The sequence below is a fragment of the Perna viridis genome, chromosome 2, assembly GCF_037379345.1.
Source record: "Perna viridis isolate PV_CMFRI_1.1 ecotype Kerala chromosome 2, ASM3737934v1, whole genome shotgun sequence".
NCBI lineage: Eukaryota > Metazoa > Mollusca > Bivalvia > Mytilida > Mytilidae > Perna > Perna viridis.
This window is the reverse complement of record NC_142446.1, coordinates 54,737,785-54,755,150: the sequence shown is the minus strand read 5'-3', so window position 1 is coordinate 54,755,150 and position 17,366 is coordinate 54,737,785. Positions and strand designations below refer to the sequence as shown.

The 17,366-nt window shown below is 33.6% G+C and overlaps 1 pseudogene; it reads left to right on the top strand.

Moving 5' to 3' along the window:
- Positions 1–3,957: 3,957 nt before the first annotated feature.
- On the top strand, positions 3,958–4,718 carry LOC148626088 (uncharacterized; annotated as a pseudogene).
- The last annotated feature ends 12,648 nt before the right edge of the window (positions 4,719–17,366 follow it).

Sequence of the window (17,366 nt, the reverse complement as noted above, 5' to 3'; positions counted from 1 at the left end):
GGAGCATGAAATTTTCTCAACGAACCTGGAAAATATTGACATCTGACATTTTCCTAGACATTTTCAAAAAGACGTAACATTGTTGCTTGTACTGAAAATTTTATCAAACGCCGACGTAGAATTGTTGAAAGTATGTACATTTATATGAAATATGAATCGGAAAAGAATATTGTGTTAATATGTTAGAGGACGCTTACCCTACCGGTGCACCTGGTCCATGCTCCCAGTTTTTAGTGGAGTCCGAGTTGCTCATTTACTTTTGTTACTTTGTATGTATGATTTTAGTTACTTTCTTACTTTAGTTAGTTCTTTGTTTTGTATGTGTGTTTTCCATGCAAATTTGGCGAATTTCGTACCCTCTGCAATAGCGAAGTCACTATTTTAGCTTGTTTGGACCTATAGTTTGTTACACCTGACATTCGGAATTTTGACGATTTTTACGGGGTTTTTTTTGAAAGTTAAATTGATTATGAAGCATTAGAAGTACCATATGTGACATATATCCAAAACTAATAATTTGCCCTGATTCCGACATTATACAGCTTTCACATATTCACAGTTTTGATTGTTTCCAATAGTCATTTATAGTTTACATAGGTGTGTTTTTTTCGACATAGCCGCAATAGCATGTGTAACTTTATTTGACGACATATACTGATGATTTAGTAAAGCCGATATTAACATTGACGCTCGGGACTTTAGGACCCATGACTATACGATTATGTCATATATCTGATTTGATATTTTTGACAAACTATAAATCATAGTAGACCTAAGTAGTCTTCAATGAAATAGTAGCATTTGAAAACAGTTTCCTCCCGATTTAAAAGTGTATGTTTTATACATTCCTTAATATCATGCATTATCGTAAAGTGAAAAAATACCTAAAATTTTATACCTTTCCCCCTTTTAATGTCTTTTAGTTAAGACTGTAAACATGCAGGAAAAGGTTAATAAAAAGAAATAAAGTAAAATGACATGCAGAAATTAGTGTTAAAATTGAGACCAAGGCAACAAATACATAATAATGCCCTAAGTATCAGAACAAACTACTTTAAATGTTTTCAAAACACATTATAAATTAGGATAGCGTGTCTAAAACAAATACAATTCTAGTGATTAAAGCTTAGGTGTGTTTCCAGACTTTTGAGTTACATATTGACTTTCATGGTGAATTTTTTAAAATTTTTAATCGATGCATAACTTGACCAATCTTCAAATTAAAGCTGATTTGAAATAACTATAGAACTCCATGGCAATGGATGTAATTTTTGCAAGCTTTTGAATATGAACGTTCTATTTATACAGGGATGACTTGTCATAATTAAATAAAAATAATTAAAAAATCCAAGACTTTATAGTATGCGTTGCACTTTGCTTATTTCTGAGAGGTTTTAGACACACAGATGATTAAACAGCATGTCGATGAGTTCTTAACTGTCAGTCTCAGTAAGAATCGGGCAGTTAGTGAAACATGGTATGAAAAAAACATATTACAGAATTTACATAATTCTTACAAAGATTGCTTCTTATAAATGTGTAGCCTTTTTAGGATGTATCACATGTTACATAATTTGCATGACCCCATGCAGTTCCGGGTGTCAAAAGAATAGTCGTGCAGCAGCGCTAAGCTTGTCGTAAAAGGCGTCTAAATAGTACTCAGAACCCTAACCGGGGGCAAGGGCGCTCTGCCCACAGACCAACTGGGTTGTGTGCCCCAGGAGGTGGAATGGGGTACCCCTGGCGTGTTACATGTTGGGGTTGTCAGGCTATAATACGGAAAATCTGACCGCAAACCATAGTGGTGCACCGTGTTGGGAAAAATGCCACGTTCCTCGCACTTTAAAGAACCCAACTGATGTTTTCTCCCGGAGTAGGAACCATAGGGCTTCGCCAAAGGAGGCTAAATTGCCCAACAATACCCATCCCCCCGTTTTCTAGTAGCAATCAAAATTGGTCGACCCTATTATCCTTGTGTCCCATCCTTTTTTTCATTTTATCATCATTCCATGTTCATTTTGTCATCCATTTAATGTTCATCGTCTGAATATAGCTGAAATATTGCTGCTCGGACGTTAAACCCCAACAATCAATCAATCAATCATAATTTGCATGATTTTTACATAGACTGCTACTAAATAATCTAGGCTTAACTTGACAAATCTCCAATTTAAAACTGATATGAATAAATGTAAAGCTGTTTGATTAAGGATGTAACTTCTGCAAGCTTTCAAATAACGACTAAATTTAGGGAACAAAAGCTCTTTTTATATGGGTATAGCCAGTTACAATCAGATAAATAGAAGATTAACGATATGAAATGGAAAAAAGTCATAGCTTTTATAGTATGATTTGAAATAAGTTGATCTAAGATTTTCATGTGCTTTTAATCTAAAGTTGCTAAAGTGATACAAGCGGTACAAATTATCACCGAATCATCATTTAAAAAAAAATGCAAAATATAAAATTTCAAAAGACTTCGAGTCAACCAGTTATAACTTTTGTAGCGTACTTAACGAAGAAGCAATGCTAATTTTGTCTTTGGTATATTCGGTTGGGGATCATTTCAAAGACTTTTTGCACTCAAGGCGAACATGCTTCCATGAAACCACCAAGGTTTATTTTTTGAAGTATCCGACTTAAATTCTTAGATTTCACCTAGGTTGCAAAATTTATTGATTATTATTACTTAAATAATCAAACAAAAAGGACGTAATAAACAAATTAAACTGTTAAGGCAATGAACCTGTCTTTTTATTACCAAGGGGCACATAGTCAACTTCCTCAGGGGATGAAAATTTAGACTTTGAATTTTCATCTTTTGCCTCAAATCAAATTTTCTTAATGTGCGATTATAAACACGAAATTGGGACAGACTGCGTACTTAACCTAACTAAAAAAGGTATGATCTAACATATGAAACCCGTCCCCGTACCAACTTTACCCCATACCCACATAATGTTCTGCCGTATTATTCATAACTACGGATTTTTTAAGTTCTAACAATTGTATGAGATGTGCAAAAGTATTTTTCAATTCTTTCTTAGTAATAAAAACGATTTATATTTTTCAAATATTTATTACTTGAACGGTTTTCTGTTTTACACAGGTCTAAAATATGTAACCGGGAGATAGAGTATCAAACTAATAATTGACTATTTCTCACTTTTCTGTCCAATGGTTACGTTTTTCTGAAAACATTCAGAGGATTAAACGCCACTAAAAGACTTTAATTCAGAATTGAAAGATTCGATACTGTTTTAGAAAAGAAGTGTCGGAGTTCGAATTCCGTACTGCACCTAGCGTCGATCCCCGTACCAGCAAAAAATTGATACGATCTTGGTATCCAGAATGAAAAATTAACGTATCATAAAAAAGAATCTGATGTGGTTTCAATTTAGCGTCTTTGAATATTTTATACTTTTGTGTTCTAATGTGATTTACATATACTAAAATAACCTGACTTAATGTGAATTTTAATATTGGGTACGGGAATTTACACATCTTTTGACCTTTTGAAAACAAAAAATCAAATGAAAATCAAATTTTCGAAAACTCTTTATAAAAAACAACAGTTGATTCCATCATAGCCATCATGTAATTGTGTAAATGTGTACAAACTTTTAGCTGAAAATATATCGTAATAATGAAAATAATAGGCAAAATATATTGAGTACGGGGAAAAGTTGGTACTGTTATGGGTACAGTTATATAAATAAATTTTAGACAATACAACTGAGTCAATATAAACTCATACTTATGTGCAGTATGCGGAACGAATTTGAAAGATTGCACATTAATCTTTTAATGGGGATTTCCTATAAGCTGGATAATTATTGTCGTTAACCGGTTTGGCGGTCAGTATATAAGTTAAATGCACGGATTTTTAGTTATCGAGCAGTGGGTAGTTACCACACAATCGCACGTAATATATATAGGTAGAAGTTTATATTCATCATGTCCGATATTGAGTCTGATAATTTATTGAATGATATTCAACCTGAAGTTGCTTCACATGCTAGGGTTCCTGAAGATGAGATTTCTAATGCTTTCTCTGATGAAAAACTACTTTGGTAAAAAATTGTCGGGGATCCAATGAAATTTTGCTGACACTACAGAGGATTTAGCCCGTTAAGTCAAGAAGAATAATTTACGATACAAAGGAAATCAGGTGTAGTTTGACCTTAATTCAGACATTTTAGACAATGTTAGTAGCGCTTTAGACAACTTGCATCACAAGAGATATTCTAAGGCCGTTTCTTTATTGGAGGAGTCGGAAAAGGTGTTTAAGAAGAGAAACAAATTGATTCGTATAGCGGACAAGTCAGAAGCAGGACGGAAAACCGTTGACAAATATCATTCTAACGAGGTAGATAGTAATTCAGAAGATGAAAAAGAATATACGAGCTGCAGAAACCAGAGCAGTGAAGAAGATGAAAGTAACAAAGGGTAGTAACTGGAGTGAAAATAAAAGACCCACTGAAGTTGCAGTTGGCTCGTCTTCAGTTGCGTGTGGAGCTGATGGTGGTACAGTTGTTTCACAGTCACCCTTTCGTGTTGGCGGGGCATCGGGCCGTAATCCAAAAGCCAAAGACATCGGCTACAAGTGTGGGTTGTATGGGAATTAGGCCAAAGAATGCAAGAAAGGAGGGAACAGTAACTTCACAGCTCCAAGAGGATCTTCCGCAATTCAGACATTTTATAGGTACAAAGCTTAGAAAATTATTTTGAATATGAATCCGGTTCACCTTTGATTAATGTTCATTATAGACTGAAGCATTCTATTTCATTTTGGAAAAGCATCAATACTTCAGATTTTATTCTAGATGTAATCAATTCTGGTTATAAAATTCCTTTTATCAATGAACGTTTAGAATATTTTTGAAAAACAATAAATCTGCATTTGATAATTCAGATTTTGTAGAGAAAGCTATCCAGGATTTGTTAGATGCTAATTTGATCAGAGAAGAGTCGTACGTACCTTTTGTTGTAAATTCTTTAACGGTATATAGAAGTCAATCAGGTAAAGGTCGTTTGATTTTAGATTTACGACAGGTAAACAAACAGGTAAGAATTGTAAGATCGAGGTGGTCACTGCGCCATTCAGTATCCAAACTTATGTTTGTTTTATTGTATTTAGAAAGTAAAGGCTAATGTTGAAGTGTACATAATTACATAAAAGCTGTTTTATTTCATCTTTCTATTTGCAAAATATTTGATTGACCAAAGTAAATATTCGAACAATAACGATAGTATTCCGAAAATATCACCGTGCGAGTTGAGACGACGTGTGTGAGATGAGATCAAGAGCGCTCGTCTTAACTCGTTCTCTTATCCAATGAAAGCAGGGTCATGGACATATTCAAAAAAGACAAAGTCGACGTAATTTTTACTATGTTTCTAGAAATGGCGGCGCTCCCCAGGAGAAGCGAACAAAAAATTTATATGTTTTCACGGAAGAAACAATACTAATGCTCGTTGCAGATCAGACATTGGGTTATAGTTCACTCGTTAAAGAAATTCTTTGTCGTTTCTCTCGTCCTGCTTCGCCCCACTCGTGAAAAAGACTTGAATTTCTCAAACACTTTAAAGATAACCCAATCTCAAATCTTTACCTACAGCATATTAATTTGAAATTAGATTTCTAATACGTAAATCGACGGATTTATTTTAGAATGATGTTGCTAAAAAGAAAGCACATAATAAATACTTTGTAAATATTTGATAATTATAAATTACTCTTACGATAAATTAAATTTCAAATGTTCCGAAGAACTAGCCACTTTTTGAACATAGAAGTGCAACTATTAAAGCTATGCAATTTTTTCCTTAGAATCACGAAGACTGCATTTACTGTCATCAAGTTAAATAGCGGAAATAGGGAGTATGTATACGCCATTTTTGCCCACATTTTGATTGCCATAGACATAATTTTCCTAGAAAAGGGGGTTTCGAACACTCGGAGTCAATCATTCAGGCCTTTCATTAAGAGGCGGTACCTGGTACTTTTACTTTTCTAAACTACTGAAAAGTACCTCCAGAATTTTAAAATTTCATACATTTTTATTAAACAAAATGATGAAAAGTACCTCCTACAAAACCTGCATTGCGAAAAACAAAAAACAAAACAAAAACAAACAAACCACCAAAAGCAAACAACAAAAAAACAAAAAAAGAAAAAGAAAAAATGACATCCTTGCGGAATCCCTGGATAAGTCCCTGTTCCTGGAAATAGTTAAGTAGCTCTCCAGGTTAGAATCATGCAAAATGTGATTCATGGTTGGAAATCCTACATATTTTTTATATTTTGTTTAAAATGTTATAGTAAACAGAAATTAACATATTGTTTTTCATATATTAAGTAACCCGTGCTCTTAGAAGCTAAATGTTATAAAGAATGTGTTATGGAATTTAATATTAAGTGCGATAACTCTGTAAACGATTCTAAAAACAATAGAAACTAATGGATTTATAATGTGGATTATCTCTCAAGAGCAGACATATTGGAATAATAATAGTACATTAAGGCACAAAAAGTTAAAAGCAGAAACTGTAGCTCATTTGGAATACTTTGTTGTATTTAGCTTATTTACTAGACATTTGTTGGTTTTGAGTGCTTTTTGTACACAATTTACTTTTGAATCTTGAATTTCCTGCTTATTTGTGTTCAACGCAGCTAATTAGAGGTTGATTCTTGAAACCTAGTGTACGGTATACCGAATTTGCATTGTTTATGTGATTGTTTTAATGTGATTCTGAATTTAGAAACACATGGCATGGGACGATGACACTGCTGTTGAGTCATAAGCGGAGGTATTTACCAACCCAGTAGTCAGACTTGTCTGACCATTAAGTATATATCATATATATTATTTACCGAACTTGCCATAGCAATAAATTCAAAAACGTAAAACACTGAGGCTTTGTATCTTGTATAAAACATGTATGTATTAGCTTATGCTGCTGTTGGGAGGTTATTCTTTGAATCACGTTTTCTCCTGCCGAAGTGTGCAATATTTATATTTTTTAAATTTATATCAAAAGATATCTTTTGTAACCATTTTTACGTTTTTTGTCCTTTGTTCTTTTAGTGTGCTTCTTGTTCAACACGATGCACCAGCTTGCTTTCTCCACATGTTTTAGGACAAAAAGTAATCAAGGGAACCAAGATTCTAGTGGGAATAAAAAAAATATGCAATCCAGCTGCTGAAACCTAAACAGGGAAAAGATATAGACATATACAACAAAGAACATGACATAATCAAAATAAAGCAAAAAAAAAAAAAAAAAAAAAAACAACAAAAAACAAAAAACAAAACAAAACAAAACAAAAGTAAATGTGTAACTTGGACTTCACTAAAAACTCATTTTAGCGTGCTTTGTGTGCTTGTTTCGTGGTATCGTGCAGCGTGGGCTTCGTGTGCGTGTGCCTTTCGTGTGCGCACTTCGTACTTCGTTCTTCGTGCAACGGTTCTGTATTCTGATTAGATGATAAAAATAGCTGCTATGGTAGATCAATTTTACGGAATATCGTTGTAATTTCGTTTTCTATGCCAAGATCAATATTCCTTTTACATTGAAAAGACAATATTTTGCCAGGAATAAATACTTTTAGGAATTAATTGGTTTCAAACATTCGAACATTCTTTGTTCATAGACATTTTGAAATTGTGTATATCGAATGTGTTTATTAAAGTATAATACACATTAATGTAAAATTACATGTAAGATGTTAGCAATAAACAAAATACGACGAACACGTACACTGTATATCATGAATTATTATTAGTTTCGTTTTGCAAGTTAGATTTCGAAATATACCAATTACTGAGAAGAATACTTCCGGCGGACACGATCATTCGTTTATCGTGCTTCGTGCAACGTGTTTCGTGTGGCTTTCGTGTATCGTGTGCGTGTTTCGTGGGATCGTGTTTCGTGCGCTTCGTGTGCGTGGGATTTGGAACGTAACACGTGTCAGGAGGTGTAAGCGTCCCCTGCTTTTCAAGATACACCAATCAAGTTGCTTATGTCAAGTCCGGGGTGGACGGAAGAGGAAAGGAAAACTGTGACACTGTGAACTAATCGGTTCTCACGGTGCAGATGGATACACTGTAACGATCGACGAGTTCATGATGATGACCATAAATTTCTGAAGTGATGATTTCAATCTTGTAGCAACATAATCCTGTTCGAGAAGCCTAATTGTTAAACGCGGTAAAAATGTCTGCGTAGTTACGGCAAGCTCTGGCATAACTTATGATGTGTGATATAAAAACTCCATACGCAGGTGCTGAAGGTGTTACCACAGATGAAAAGAAATTTGACAAAACGGGATGCAGAGTGGTCCTGTTTGTCATATAGTTTGGTCAATAGATTTCCAGTGTCTAAAATATGTATACAAGAAAACAACTTTGGAAACTAGTAACAGTCATAATTCTAGAGATAATGTTTCGACCTATTAGGTATTGATAGACTGATGATTGTTTGTCGTTTTTGACCTAATGTAACATTCACTAGCTAATTAGAAAAAAAAAACAAATTTACTTTGGAAGACAAAACATGGATATCAGCATATTCAATGTTCATTCAAAAATTGGATAACAATCTGCACGTATAATACAAATTAGAATTAAAACTTAGATATCAAGATATGTAACCAAAAGAATAAAAACAATCAATGAAACGAAACGCTATCATTGTTTATTACTACTCGTTAATCGATTTTTAATTGATATTGACGTATTGTTTATATAAGCTATTTCTGTATTTGTAAATGGGAATGATTTGTTAAATATCAAACAATCTATGCTAATCATAAAAAAAAAAAAAAAACATTTAAAGAAATAAGATTGTTGCTCTTTGCATTAAAACATTTTAGTGTAAATAGTTCTGTAATTGCCTTTAAAACAATGAAAATTACAAATTCATAATGTTAATGGTATCTGCGGCACTAATACAATGCCATTTTGACTACGCTTGTTCAGCATAGTTTAATAATATCAACAAAACTTTACAAAGCAAGCTACAAGGCTTGGATTATAGACGTAGAGTTGATTATAATGTATTTGACAGTGTTGGATTTTTAAATGTCAGCAATAGAGTTCGACAAATGAGACTGAACCAAGCTAATAAAATATTTTATAACATATGTCACTATATGAGAACTAATTTTGTTAAAGCAAGAGATGTTACCTCTTATAACACTAGGCACAATGAATTTAATGTTTATGTACCATCTGTAAAAGGACTATCAGCAAATACTTTTTATCATAAAGCCATTAAAGATTGGAATGGTCTCCCATCTGATATTAAAAAAAAGCAAAAGCTCACATGCAATTAAATCTAAGGTAATTTTTTTTTCTTTTTGATAAAATGAAGCAAACTTTTCTTGATATTTTCACTATATAGTAAATTATAATACAATTTTAGATTTTATATATCTGGTAATCCCAGATTATTTATTGGCACTGCCTAAGTCTTGAGCCGGTTGTTGTTCATTATTATTTTTTAACAGATAAGTTATTTCTTTCAGCTGGGGACCCCGTTGGAAATAAGCCGAAAGGGCATTCACGATATCCTCGGTCAAATATCAATTATGGGCCAAAATTGATTTTTAACAATCTGTATCACTGTACCTTTAAGTGTCATGCTTTCACTAGTGATGTATTGCTTTTTATTGTATTGTATATGTACATGTGGTGTATGTTGATATTTAATCGAAATAAATCTATCTATCTATATGCTGTCGAAAAAGAATCTGAATTCGGAGTGAAAGTTACCTTGGAATTTTTATATAACAGAAAAAATACTACATCAAGGTTTTCGAAATAAAACTCATAAAATAATTCACAAAATTTTACAACCGATATAAGAAACCCACTCTCGAATACATTTGTTTGTTTGTTGAGGTTTAACGTCCGAGCAGCAATATTTTAGCTATATTCAGACCATGAACATGAAATTGATGATAAAATGAACATGACATGATGATAAAATGAAAAAGGGATGGGACACAAAAACAATGGGGTCGACAAATTTTGATTGCCACTGGAAATAGGGAGAGGTGGGTAGGGTCGGGCAACAGCCTCCTCTGGCGGAGCCCTATGGTTCCTACTACGGGAGAATACCACAGCAGGGTTCTTTAACGTGCGAGGAACGTGGCATCTTTCCCAACACGGTGCACCACTATGGTTTGCGGTCAGGTTTTCCGTATTATAGCCTGACCACCCAGCATGTAACACGTCAGGGGTACCCCATTCCACCACCTGGGGTACACATCCCAGTTGCTCTGTGGGCAGAGCGCCCTAGCTCCCGGCTAGGGTTCTGAGCACTATTTAGTTGCCTTTTACGACAAGCTTAGCGCTGCTGCAGGCCTATTCTTTTAACACCCGGACCTGCACGGGGTCTCTCAAATACAGATGTACTTGTAAAGAATAAATACATGCGTGTGTCGATCGTTACGGTATATCCCTCTGCACCATGAATTCTAATTTGTTCAACGTGTCATAGTTTTCTTTTCCTATAGCTAAAGGTAAACTATACGACACACGTGTTGACTTTTCATTCAGAATTGTCAACTTTCCTTTCGTATGTGGCAACATCCCTTCAGCACCTGCATATGGATTTTTCATATTACAACTCATACATTTTGCCGTAACTACGCTGACTCTTTGTATCGCAATAGACTTCTTACAATTAGGCTTCTGAAACAGGGTTATGTTGCTACAAGATTGAAGTCCTCACTACAGAAGTTAAATGTTCGTCGTCATGAACTCGTGGATCGTTACAGTGCATCCACCTGAACCATGAAAACTGATTTGTTTACCATGTCATGGTTTTCCGTTCCTCTTTCTTCTACCCCGGACTTGACTTTTTATGAGCAACTCGGCGGGTGTTTCCGAGTTGCACACACACATGGATGAATTGATTCCAAATTTTGTGTGTGGATTAATATAGATGGAACATACGTTTCGTCACAAAAATCTCGGTTTTCCAAATGAATGGATTTAATTCAAATTTGGTGTATCGCTTTATATAGATGGGGCATACGTAGTCCGAATTTCCTCTGACCCGACAACCCCCTCTAATTAATTTGGATACTGATAGAGGAGGGTTGGAAGTATTTCTGTATAACATACTAAAAACAGATTTTAGAATAGAAGAATTCAAGTTTTGAAATTAGACAATTTATAACCGAATTCATGGTAGGTTACTGTCCACTGGCATTTGAAACTGGTCGTTATAAGAAATTCCCGAAATAAAATAGATTACGCACTATGTAATTTGATGATGAGTTTCATTTTTAATGTGAACAAAATATAGCACTGAGGAATCTTTTTTTTTAAGATAAGTGATACTGTTTTATTAATTAGTGCTGATCAAAAATCCAATCCACTTAAACACTTCTTATCCAAATGTTGAACTTTTGCCATAAATAAGCAACTTTAGAATTGCTGATAGGAGGTCCATACCGGTCAGTAGTTCTCCGCTACATCTAGATGTATAGTATTGTCTTCTTTGATGTTTGTTGTGTGTGTGATTTTTTTGTATTTGCTTGATCCATATGGATGTAATTTTGAAAATAAATTAATACAGAATTGAATGGACTTATGCCAATCTGAAAATGCAGCAGAATACACATTCATTACTGTTAAAACTAAATTATTTCATTTCATATTGAAGGAACGAAAAGTATATATTTATGACATATGCACAGGAGATTGGTCGATCATGTTATTCTGATTGGGTGGAGAAGGGGCGATAAAGAGCTCGTAAATTTATTCTTTGCGTGAAAGGAAGACAAAAAGCCGTTACAGGCATTTTCGGTGCAAACAATCTTTTTTTTTAATAATGAATAAGTACAACGTAACCACATTTAATGAGAAAAACTAATGTAATGGACATAACTCTTGAAATCAGTGATATTATTGTATCATATCAAATTTCAACAAAGCCTATCAAGCTTTCATTTGAAACAGAATGAAATCAGTCCAGTTTACTTTGATGCTTACATGTCATATGCCGTATATAAACGTTCTAAAGATTTGGAAGAATTTTGTCCCTAACCATAGTCTACTTCCTTAAAAGGTTAATATAGAACTAAATATAGAAACGATCGTTCCAGAAAGAAATGGAGGGGGTGTTGGTAAATTAATAAAAGTATTGATTATTTTGCTTTATTTGGTTTTTTAGCATGTCAAAAAAAAAACTTAATTCATATTTAACCATATTTACTTAAAACTAAGAATTATGTTTGGTGTGCATCGCAGAATCATTAAAATGTCAAGATTACAAGATTATTGGTATTTAGAATAAATATCGTGAGGTAGACACAAAAGAACACATTTTGAAAACGTAATTACTATTTACCATAATAAAAAATGACTGGTTTTTTATCTGTTCATGACGTTGGACTTGTTGCCTCCTTCACCCGTATTTATCCGTAACATGTAATTACTATATTCAACACTGGTATTTTGTAAAATTCTAGCAGTAACTGCCTTAACGGCTGATTATATTGACAGATTTTCATACATATGTCCTTGATAGACAAATGTTCGAGGCACTTCTAAATATCAAATATTTTTTTTGCGTTACTTTATGGGATGGAATCTGTTAGATTCTGGCAAAAATGAAAAATGATGAGTCAGGCTCAGAAAAAAAAGAAACGAATTTGACAATATGGACACATAGTGAAAAGTTACAAAAGTCGAATCGACAGTTCGTTCGTCTTTTTAGTAACATAGGGTGCAAAGTTACAACATAATGATAGAAAAAAGTGAATTACCTCCCTCTGATGATGTAAGTTCAATGTTTTTTTATATAAATTGTACACTTACAAAGGTAATATCTCAAAATGTAAAACCTATGTAAATATTGTAGATACAATGTTAAGGAATTTTAAAACTGTTATGCGTTGTTTTCCTCCCCATTTTTGTAGCAAGATTTGTTTAAGAGAATACAAATCTATTTATTATTCTCGATGGATATGTATTTGTTTTCCTTTCTATTTGGAAATTGATTCAGTTTATGTAAATACAATGAAACCTGTCGAAACCAAATTCTTTTTGTTAGTTTACAAATGATAAGAAAACATTTGAAAAGTGTCAGATTTAGTCATAGTATCGGATTCCCCAAGGTTCAGTTTAGACAGCTTTTACTGTATTTGTTCATCATATTATTATTATTTACGTAAAACGTTAGTCTCAGATTAAATGATAACATAAAGTTCCAGAAGCAAATTGTGCCTTTGTTTTTTACATTACGTCAGTTTATTTTGGTTTTCTTCAAAACAACAGTTATGCAAGCACTTGTACAAGAAAACAAGATCACAATCTTTTGAACACTTTTAACTACCCCCTCCAAAAAGCATCACCGGTCACGCAAATTGTACATGCGTTTCAGGCGATCCAGTAGTGAAGTGCGATCGTAACAGTTTGTTAATGATCATTAAGTAATGATTAGACCCTTTCGTGGTTATTCAAGGGACAGTCGATGAGTATACTCAATATACTTTCGCGAGGAAAATTCTTTTGTCTTACCAAACTATAACTGTATATATACCATAATTCTGTCAACTTTCCTTTCATCTGTGGCAACATACCATCAGCACCTGCGTATAAAGTGTTCGTATCACAACTCATACGTTACGCCAGAGCTTGCCAAAACTACGCAGACTTTTTGTATCGCGCTAGAACTCTAACAAATAGGCTTCTGTAACAGGGTTATGCTACAAGATTGAAGTCATCACTATAGAAGTTTTATGGCTGTCATCATCAACTCGTGGATCGTTATGGTGTATCCATCTGCACCATGAAAACTGATTTATTCAACGGGTCATAGTTTTCCTTTCCTCGTTTGTCTACTAAGGACTTGACTTTTTACGAGCAACTCGGCGGGTATTCCTAGAAAAACAGAGGACGCTTACCCTACCGGTGCACCTGGTCCATGCTCCCAGTTTTTAGTTGAATCCGAGTTAATCATTTGCTTTTGTTACTTTGTATGTATGATTTTAGTTACTTTATGTTCTTTGCTTATTTAGTCTACATAAGCTATACTTATGTGCGAATTTCATGTAGAATCTATAAAATTGTTATCTCAAAAGAAAAACAAAATGAAAAACTAAGACTGGTTACGTGATCAGTTACTGTTTATGAACAAGAAATAAAACTGAATTTGGTGGGTTTTTGACATGCACGAATCACCTTCTGTCTGATTTTTAGAATGATTGATACCTAATACCATCAGATAAACCCAACAAAAACAAACTTAATTACAAAAATAAAAAAATGTAGCCTTTTTTGGTGTGTAATACATATTACAGAATTAGCATGATTCTTACAAAGACTGTTACTTAATCATTTATATTATATTGGCATATTGACATATAGTAGTAGTAAGACTGAAACCAAATAACGCCTCTATTATATATTACAAGACTGATTTTAATATTTTACAAAAAACGTACGCGTATCATTAGACTTAAAAAACCGGAATCTTATAATACAGGGAGTTTTTGTGTCATTGACAGTGTAATAATCTCGCGTAGAAGACCTACGTAATTTCGAAGTATTATTGTAAATGAGTTACATATCTAAACCACATATAAATTATTGCTAAAAACTTGAAATAAAATGAAATGAAAATATTTTTATAAAAAAATAATACTTATCCGAAATAGTGCTAATGGAAGAAAAGGGAATTAGAAAAAAAACGAAGCAAAAACAAACAGAGAAAATTAAAAAACAAACAAACAAACAAACAACAACAAAAAAAAGCAGACAATTGAAAATAAAACCAACCAAAACAAACAATAAAATAAATAGAATAAAACAAACGAAAATGTTGTAATTGTGAAAAATGACTTATTCATTTCATATTTTTGATTATACCTGACAAAATTTTATAGCACGCTTTCTATCATTCCAATGCTTTTTTATTAGCACGAAGGCGACTCTTTCTGTTGTAATTATTAACTCCAGTTCAGTCTCAACAACAGAACAAATTTATAAAATCACACCCTATAAGTAGTTTCATCTTTTAATATATTCATATAGAGAATAATACAATCATTCCTAGATATCTATATTAGCACGAGGGCTTCTGGTCCGAAGGATAACTTCGACCGAAGATAATGACAGCATGTGATTCAGAGGTTGCGATATTATATACACCTTATCGTACATTTCAAAAGGAGGGTATCCCTACTATTATACAAACTATCCAAGGGACCTTAAAATGAAAATGATACAGAATTCCAAATAGGGATACAAAAATGTTCAGCCATGTTACAACTAATTTTATACTTCATGTCAAATTATTGTATTCTGATTGGTTTATTACGATGACAGATTTTGCCATATCACATGGCTCAGAAGGGGATTATTTTTTCTCTATCTCCATCTCATGAAGATCCTTAACTGTGTCCGTCAATATTGCAATCGGTACTACTCAGCTTCTCTCGTTACAGTTGTTTTAATAAAGGAGAAATAGCCGAAAAGTTCAAGTAGAATTGTTGTAAAATTTCCACAAACTGAATTCAGTTCTTGATTTTAAATTTCTTTGCTTTTTTGTATTCGTTGTTCATAATTTTACCTTGTAAAGATACGAAGCGTAAACGATCGTCCTATAACGGTTTTATTGCTTCAAAAATAATCATTTCCGGCCGATAAACATCTTCTGATTTATATTTAGTGAGTTCACATAGTTCATATATTATTTACAAAATAAGGACACTTGTAGTTGTAATTCCGATCTTTTCATGTTAACTTCGGGACAGTCGATGATCGCATGTGAATAATTTTTTGTTTGAATATATTCAAGATGAAGAAACACGATAATTTCTTCCACTATCGTTTGTCAACAAAGGTATGGATGCAAATGATTTGGCTAACATCCTCCATCACAAAAAGGGTAACCAATAAAATTCTCAAACATTTCAAAGGACAAATCAATACCGATTATTTCACATTTCTTTACTTCACCTATTGCATCCAAAATTTTCTATTATAAAATGCTATTGCAGAACATCGAGATTGAGGACTTCAAGGCTTAACCACCTGACCGTTCCTGTAAAAAAAAACTCTCCATTCCGGTCGAATCGTTACGCGAGATTTAAGCATCATCGAAAACGAATCTCTGCGTAAGGTCCTTTCTAAAGGTCGGACCCAAGTACCGTGAACTACGCTCCATATATTAGAATAATAACTTTAATAAAGTTTTATGGATGCCGTGGCCTATGCAGAAAATGGATAAAACGGAAGCAAGAAGACATTGATTCTCTGTCAGAGTGGTTGAAGACCGTGAGGTCTTTAAATTTGAAACAAATGAAAGTTTTCAGGAGGTCAATGAGTGTCAATGCTACATTTGTTTTCAAAGACCCCGATGAAGCAAAAACATTGTCTACTATACATGACAAATATGTTGTCGTACCAGCAGACAAAGCACAAAACAACATTGTTTGTTTTGTCTGCTAAACGTACTACATCCGATGTTTATTATCTGAGGTAGACGTATGAAATAATAAGTGATAAGACCAAAACTGCCACTACACTCTCCAAAGAAGAGATAGTGGAAAATCATAAATCTGTGATATCCTCTTTTGGTCTCTCGAATAAAGAACGAGGATTGTGATTTACCGCCTATGTACTGGATTCCTAAAATCCCAAGAATCCATACAAAAAAAGCTACATATCTGGATCTGCAAAATATACCATCAAACCTCTGTCAAAAGTTTTAACTTCTAAACTCACAGCTGACAAAGAGGGTCTTCAGTCCTACCACAACACTTGTTACTCTTATGGTGGCATTAATACAAATTCGAAAGATATTCTGGAGACCCTCAATTCTTGATTATTATCAGAATGCAATAGCATGATATTTCAACACTTTAGACTTCTATTCCCCATATTCAGTTAAAATCAAGAAACAAAAACTATATATCCTTGTTTTTTGATAAATATAGTACACTTAGATACATAGTTCTTGGTAAAGATTCCTTATAGTTCTAAATAATTCCAAATCATCTTCCAAATATACAAAAGATGTTTTTAAAATGCTGGAATGTTTTATCTACAACTTATTTGTCCAATGTGGCGGACGCGTTTTTCAAAAAACGGTCGACATTCTGATGGGAACAAATTGTACTCCTCTTCGTGCTGGCCTATTCCGTCACTCTTATGAGGCTGACTTTATTGCTGATCTGATCCGAAAGAAAGAACATCGTTTAGCTAGAACCTTTAATCTCGGTTTCCGCTATATTGATGACGTATTAAAGTAAAACAATCCTGGTTACATCGAATCTACCCGCAAAGAACTTGAGATAAAGGATAATATAGACATTGTGAAGTCAGCCTCATGTCCTGACC